This window comes from Phasianus colchicus, chromosome 8 (assembly GCF_987193195.1).
Source record: "Phasianus colchicus chromosome 8, bPhaCol1.hap1.1, whole genome shotgun sequence".
Classification (NCBI taxonomy): domain Eukaryota; kingdom Metazoa; phylum Chordata; class Aves; order Galliformes; family Phasianidae; genus Phasianus; species Phasianus colchicus.
This window is the reverse complement of record NC_143443.1, coordinates 29,854,300-29,862,558: the sequence shown is the minus strand read 5'-3', so window position 1 is coordinate 29,862,558 and position 8,259 is coordinate 29,854,300. Positions and strand designations below refer to the sequence as shown.

The window sequence follows — 8,259 nt, the reverse complement described above, 5'->3', positions numbered from 1 at the left end:
CCTAACCAGAGAAATTTAAACAAAATATATACAGTACATATTTACTGCAAAGACACCAATGTTTGTCATGGATAAATATCTGATTAAATAGATTCAATTAGACGAGGAAAAAATTAGGAAATTATCCCATAATTGCCTTAGCCTGCACAGCACATTCACTATCAAACTGGAAGTCTGGGGTTAAGGGAATAATGTTTCTAGACAATGGTTAACGGTTACGTGCAGCCCATTTGCACTCTGGGATCTAAGTAAAATCTCATTTTATAATTATCACATGACACAACAGAACTCATAGTGTACTTATATGATGAGAAGTTTTCAGACTTCTCTTAAATAATTACTTGTGAACATACTCAAGGAAAAGAAATGGAGATACGTCCCAAGTTACTACCTGTATCAGGTGAAGAAAATTAATCAATTAGGTGATCACCTCTGACAGAGTGATAAAGGTCGCTTACTACACTTTGATCTTTTTTTATGCTTTTGATATCATATCTCATTTTCAGCATGAATGGAAAAATCACTTGTTTTTAAGTCTGTGCTTTAATTTACAGCAGATGAAGCCTAGATCATCAGATATCCACTACTCAAGCAATCATTAAAACTGTATAGTTGGTGGCCTCCTTTCTAGACACTGGCAGGCTCAGCATGTAAACACAAAAAAAAGCGCAGATTTCTGAGTAATTAGCCATTAATTTTACTCCAGACCTTGTGATTAGGCTGACTGTATGGAAGGGAACAGTATTCAGGTGGAGATGGAGATAAATTTCAGATTTATACTCCAATCTGCACATGCCCACTCACACAATTCTCAATAAAGTAACACAGGGCCATATCCTATGGATGAAAGGAGTCAGGCTACACAGCCTTTGGCAGGGTTCTTCATTTCAGTACAATATGCTGTTTCCTCATAAAAGAGTAATTGTTGGTTTTCAGCATATATTACCCTACCTAGAAACAATTTGTGTGTGGCTACAGGTACTCTTTGTCATTTTGGGTAGCTGAGGATCATCATGATTTCTACTGAAACATTACAAACCATGCAACGGCAAACCCCAGGCAAACCAAGCTGCCGTACTTCAAACAAAATCCAGACATACACTACAACCTTTAAATGCAACTTATCACTGTTTCAGCAGCGACAAACCTTGTCTTGATTGACAAAGCTCTGTCTTGATTGCCATCATTTACCTTTCCAAGGTAAATGGAAGGTACCTTTAATTTTTTCCTTGTCTTCACCATTCATTCTAAGGTAGGGATCCTTCCTTTGCATGCAGCTGCACTGTCCCAGGTTTACTCCTCAAGGCTTTTTTCGCTATACAAGAGCACCTCATCCTCACACACTGCCCCACTACATCCCTGTGCAGCTGGTGATATGCAGCTGATCTAAGAGACAGAGAAGTGACTTCATAGAGGACCGCTGCCTAGACACTTACAGCAAGACTGCCCCAGCTCTGAGGTATCATTTGAAACCACCTCTGTGTGTATTGCTTCCATCAAACACTTGTGTTGGCAACAATGTTCTGGACCAGAAGAGTACTGTAGAACTGGGAGAACCAGAGAATGCTGGATGTGATCATTCGTGAGCTTCAAGGTTGGTAGTTAATGGTACGTCAGACATCAGCATGTAAAGACAGTCATCATATCCCAGCACAGCTTGCATAATCACTTTAAGATCCATGTGAACTTCTATACTATTATCTTCTACATTTGTTTTCATGTTTCTTATAATTATTATTATGAGGGAAGAAATGGATTACTTTATCCAGGTTGATCTCTGCTTATTTTAGTGATACTGTGGGTGTCAGTACTACACAAGCAAGTATAATACAATCATGAAGTAGCCTGTGTCCTAACTGGGAGATGTGCACCTCAGAATCCTATGCCCAGTGCAGAATTTGTCCTAAATACATACATCTATTTCATTGTTTCACACAGAATATTTTCCAATACATTCCTCACTTTCTGGATCATAAAAAAGTCGGTTATTATAAGAAGGACTGTTAAAATCTTATTTTGGAAAACAAAAGATCATTTAAGCAGAAAGATTTGTAATATAGTCTCTAGAGTAGTCATAGTTGGATTTGTTTAATCTCCTTTTGAACTTTGCACCACTGCTGGCATAGGACCTTCTTTGTTCATCATTTCATTTTCCTGTGCTCTGTAAATTCTGCTCATAAAATGTCTTTGAAGGCTGAGAAAGAGAGAGAGAGAGGTTCTAGAAACTGTCAGGTAACTCAAGAGGGTAGTCTTAAAATTTGAGCTGCTCTGTCTGCTGATAACTGATTCTTTGGTTTAAGCCTCAGATTTTGGCTACGGGGTTATGCTTGTTATAATTTTATTTACATAGTAACACAAACATGGGCAAGATTTTGCAGATGTCTGAGAATAAATAAATTCTGTAGGCATGAGGTGGCTTAAACATAAGCAAAAAGCAATATAAATGCAACATTTTTTAGTTAGTAAGTCCTGAGATGAATGCCTGATTTGCAAAAAGGATGCTGGTAAACCACATTAGCTGAGTTTTGTAGCATTCTCCTTGGCTCATAAATGTGTGTCTCATACTGGAGGAGTGTGCAGAGGCATTACAGTGTTAGGAATATTCTGGTTACCCAGTTCTGACACAGCATTCAAATGTTACGCTTTGCATGAGAAAGGAGCATCTTTTGTGGAGCTTCAGATATTGCCTTGTTTTAACAACATTTGCAGAAACAAATCACGATAACGATCACGCTTTATTGTGCATGAATAACTGCACTTTTCACGCTTTCATGGGAGTCTGGGAAAGGAAGAGGATGTTCATAGCTGAATGAGAGAGGCTTTCGCCCACGTGTGCTGCAAGAATTATGAGCAGCAGCTACACAACTTAAGCGTTCACTACATGAGCTAAGTACCACAAAGACACCAAAGTCCAAAATCAAAATCAAGACCAGTTTTCAGAGCCTGCCAACCCTGGAAGCAGCTGGGCTATGAAAGTGTCTTGAGCTGAGCTCAGCCCTCAAACCAATTTTGGGTCACACACCCCAGCACTGCCCCATGGCAGCATCCCAAGCTGCCCAGGCTGAACACAAATAGTGTTCCACAGTAGCATCTAGCCAGCCAGGCAGTGTGCTTTTGGAACTAGATTGATGCTAATTCCCACACCTGAGGATATTGATTGAACTGCACTTCTGCTTGGAGATGTTGGCTCATCTTTGTTTACAATCCTCCACAAAAAAAACCCACAAAAGTCTTTATAAGTCTGCTTGAGAATTGAGACCTAATAAGCTACAGCAGTATAGCTGCTGTTATGTCTCAGGATAGGCATTCAGTGGGAGATTTCTAAAGGCAGAGGGCAGTTAGCCCCATAGTAGCATTTAGCTTCCCAGAGTACATTGAGGCTAGCTCCCAACACACCTTGGAACAGTGTCCTCTTTGGTATTGTTCATTTGACTTGTGACCCTTTCTTTCATCTGGAAGAGGAAGGAAAATCTGATCATTCAGAGAAACATCATTCTAAATGGATTCAAAAGTTTTCTAAGCCTCAAACACTGAGAGAAAACTGTATTACTTTTGAGTATTTCTTGAGACTATATCAATTCCAGACTCCTTGCTATTGTGCCATGGCTATGGAGAACAATTCACAAATGCTAAAACAATCAAACAGAAATATGTGAAGTAAGGATGAAAAATAATAGCTTAGGACTGGAGGGTTTCTACCATCTCCGTGTGTCATACGCAACGCACAATTACCATTTTGGCTGTGTGTTTTGTTATTATTTTCAGCACAGTAGTGGAGTGTGCATTAATTGGGATAATTATTGTGAACTGTAATTTAACCCAGTAATCAAACTCACAAACCATTCATTATCAAATGTATAAACTCAGCATGCTCAAGTGTCCTTAGCAATAATGAAGGTGCTGAGTCACGTTATTTCCTTCTAACAGTTGAAAACGTTGGAAAGAGATTTGGGCTGTCTTGCTTTCAGTATTTCCTGCTGCTGTGTTACTCAGACAAGAAAAAATAGCCAGTACTTGAGAACAGAATTCCTAACATGCTTAATTATTTATTTTTTTACATAAAGCAGCAACAACTTCATTGTTTTGTTTGCGTGTTTTCACTTTACAAGATATGTTTGTTTTAGGTTTTACTCCAAAGGCAGTGAAATCTTTCACAAGTTTGTGTACTTCAGTCTCTTCCTCAGAACCACGTTTGGGTAAGACAAACAAGTATCTGCTATTTACGGGACTTTATTGCTACAGATTGAGAAAATTTTGGCCCCTTTAGACAGGTCAAATGTTGTGCCAACAGAAGCAAGGCCGACTTCCTAACATTGTTGTATTAACATACCTCAATTTTAGCCTGGGGGAGAGGGAAATGATGTTGTTTGGAATGAGATGGTAATTTACTTTCCATGCTTTCTCAGTCCTAAGGCATCTTTTCAGGATGAGACAGCCAGCTGTGTAAATTGAAATTGGTGAACAATCGTCCACTGGAGGCTCTAACATCTGAAAAGCAGAATTATATGCTCTTCTCTGTGCATGTAGAATACGGTGTTTTCATTTTACAGGGATAAGGGATTTAGTGTTAAATTAATGGACAATTCAAACTGCAGTAGCAACACATGTTAGTGCCTGCATTACTGGGAAATAACTTGCATCTGTGCAAGTTATCACTGGGAAACAAAAGCTTCCGGTTACTCTGCAATGGCACGAGAAAATAACACATCCAGCCGGCGTGCCAGGGGAAACGAGGTCACAGCTCTCTGCACAGCATGCAAGGGGATATCTCCTGTACAAGTTAGGACAGGCATTAAATTGGTTATGCTTCAACTTCTGATTTTTGTTTTCATTAACATCTGCACTCTGACGTAGCCTGGAGCATTTTGTCCTTTTTATAGCCTTCCAGAGCAAAGCCATGGAAAGCTGATCTCAAATTCACATGAAAGGCCTTGGATTTTCGGGTTGTTTCTGACAGCAAGGACTTGGTTCTGTTGCTTTTCTCACGGCGTGACTCTGCCCCTGTGGATATCTTCACCTTCACAGTTTGTCTTCACGTAGCTGTTTTCAGTTGTACTTGGCTATGTTATGAGGTCGGACTACAGAGCACCTGAGGCCAAAGTGCTTCTGGGTCAAAAGAATCAAAACTAAAAGAGGGAAGATTTAGGTTAGGTGTTAGGGGGAAATCTTTACTCAGTGGGAGGTGAGGTGCTGGCACAGGCTTCCTAGGGATGCTGTGGATGTCCCATCCCTGGAGGTTCTCAAGGCCAGGTTGGTTGGACAGCTGATCAGGTGGGGGACACCCAGCCCATGGCAGGGGTTGGGACTGGGTCGTCTTTAAGATCCCTTCCAGCCTAAGCCATTCCATGATTCTACGGTCAGAAATCCACAGAACTGCAGGTCTCACAGCATTGCGGCTTAATGAGCACTTACCCTACATATCCTAAAAGCTGGATCTGTATAGGCTCTTCAAGGTTTGCGTGTGATCATCCACTGTCTGACCCCTGAACTTACTCCCTATCTTCTTGAGCTACGGGCAGGATAAATTATAGATCTTTTCTTGCTCTTTTGCAGAAAGCCTCTGTAATTTGCAGGGAGTGATCACGGTGCTCATATATACATATAAGGCAGAGTTTCTGAAAAAATGCCTAATTTCAAGTGCCTTAACCTGTATGGCAAGAAAGCCTAGTAGAACTCACAGAGCTGCTGTATCAGTGCAGTTGTTAGTATAGGGACACAAAAATACCTAACAGAGATGAAAAAAGAATAGAAAATAACTGGGGCCAGAAACCTGAGGTCCTTCCTTCCCTACAGAGAAGTCATTCTGAGGGTTAGAAGATGGGTTATGTCTCTAAAACCTTGAAAAGTACTGAAAAAATAGTACCTGTGCATTGGGAAATGATGCTAAGTATCACTAAAAATAACAAATCCTAATTTTCTCAGGCTTAATCCTGAGATATATTTTGTACACACAACTGCCAAGGTCAAAGGTAGATAAAAGACCTGGAAAATGCCCTAAGTCTCTCACATACATTGTTGTTTATCCCCCTTTTGATAAAGGGGTTTCAAAATGAAAAAAACCATGTCATCATGATTTAACTGATGCTCCTATAATAACCGCTTTTGATTTAGGAGATAAAATTAAATGAGCAGATAAGCTCTTTTATTTCTGCTCAGCCACTAGCATATTTCAATGCATGCATCTCGCCCCTATAAAGGCACAGTCACAAAAACAACGTGTAAGGCAGTCACTTATTAATCTATGTTTTTGTACCACTATCTGGGATTTCTGCCTTGCTGTCGTTATTTCAAGCTCATAAACAAGACGTCCTGTCAATGATTCCCGTGACTGGAATCCATGGGAATTGTCTAAACAAAACGTATTCACCCCTCTTATGTGTAACCAAATGCATACATGTTGTTGTCTTTTATGCTTTACAGATGGTTTGTATCTCCAGAGATTTACAGAAGAATTCATAAATTGGCACCGCTGGTATGTCAGCAATGTGAAGCAGCCCTGCTCCACTGTTGCCTGGCTGTGAACCTGCCACTGGCTGAAAGCATTTGCCTCAAATATCGAACTCACAGCACAGAGCGATGTGAAGCTGTCCTCCCCTTTTTTTGGGGCTCCCCAGAACGAAATATACAGCTCACTAAGTATGAATTGTCATCCCTTTAGGTCATCTATTTCTACATCTTTTCATTCCCCTGCCCTGGCACACTGCAAGATGAGGAGACAGGAGATATTGATTAAGGAACTCAAAGGAAATGATTGTAACCAAATGCTCTGCTGAGTGCACCCTCAAAGAACTCCGAACTTGTAATAAGTGAACTGGTGCACTTGTCGTCAGGAGCAGTATATTCATCCCACAGTGACCTGTCAAATTGGCCTGTTAGCATGGCTGATAATGTTCCGGCATTTCCAGTGCTAGGGAATAGAGGGGAACATCGCATGTGCTCTCAAATACAATACGAAGAGCATCAAAAAAAAAAAAAAAAAAGCTTTTTTTTTTTTTTCTTTAGCAGACGATTTGTGGAAAGGCTGGGAATTGAATCCAGATTGCCCGGCTGCTTACACGGTCACAAGAGCAGCCCCCCTTTTGCAGCTTGGCTCTCTGGTCTTTCTCTGTTTGACAGTCTTTTCCCTTCTTCTCATTTGTCTTTGGATGTGCTGAGTTGCTTGTGTGAAGATGGCTGAAATCACAGCACACGAGATTTTGCCACATATCATTTCTAAAACCTGTGCAGCACATAGGTAATGTCTCACAGGTCCCATGTAAATATGTGCAGGGTTTTAAGGAACAGGTTGGTATGAGACTGCCCACAGTAAGCTCCCCTGGGGAAGAGCAGCTCCCTTACAATGAAGCCAGGCAGAACCAAGAAAAAGTTGGTTCTGAGAAATTCCCAGGATGTGTATTACACACAACTATGTTGTCACAGATCTTTCCCTTCCGGATTAATAGCAACATCTTTTGTACATTTCAATACAGAGAAAGGCAGGCAAACTCAGTCTTTCAGGAAGAATTAGAGAGAGATTCAGAGACTGTGATAATCATTTACAAAGAAAACATTTTCTCACAGAAGAAAACAAGTTTAAATTTTGGACTGGCCTCATCTTTTTTTTTAATCACTTTGCAAGATAAATTTGATCCCTGCAACTGAGGAAGCACTGTTCCAGATCTCAGATGCTTCATAACTTGCCTTGTTTTGGGGGAAAAAGAAAAAAAAAAAAGATACATTAGTCAAAATGATTCCTAGATGTGATCTATGTGACTGTGGATTAATTTCTTAAGATATTATGAGGTTAAAATCAAAGCTTAGAACTGGAACCCACTGGACGGTGACCTTGAACCTGGGAACAGACTGGAGGTCATAGCATAGAGCATAGCAAAGGAGACATACTCATTTCATACACATCTAAAAACCATAAACCAACCTGCGTGCAACAGATATTGGGATTCCTATCGCCAGGCAATGAAACATGTAAAGCAGGACTTGTCGTGGGAGTCTTGAAGATACCTCTTCATCCAAGTTTATAGAGGAGTCAAAGCCGGTCCAAAATTTCACTGTTATTGGATTTGGCAAATGTCCAAAAGGAGGCAGGATCAGCCCTTTGGACATCTCGCTCCTTTTGGCTGGTCCTACAGGGGACTAGAGACATTTATGCTGAATTCTCTGATTCCCCCTAGACATTCTGATATTTCAGCTACGGCAATGCTTTCAGTAGCCAAGAATCCACACTAATTGAGCATCTCCAAGAGTGAAGAAGAATCTGAGCAG

General features: G+C 40.5%; 1 long non-coding RNA gene across 1 annotated transcript; it reads left to right on the top strand.

The window, feature by feature from the left end:
• Positions 1-1,470: 1,470 nt before the first annotated feature.
• On the top strand, positions 1,471-6,915 carry LOC149917104 (uncharacterized). The gene is made up of 3 exons (XR_016468587.1): positions 1,471-1,608; positions 4,125-4,196; positions 6,421-6,915. It is a non-coding gene; the product is annotated as an uncharacterized LOC149917104 (long non-coding RNA).
• Positions 6,916-8,259: the final 1,344 nt, after the last annotated feature.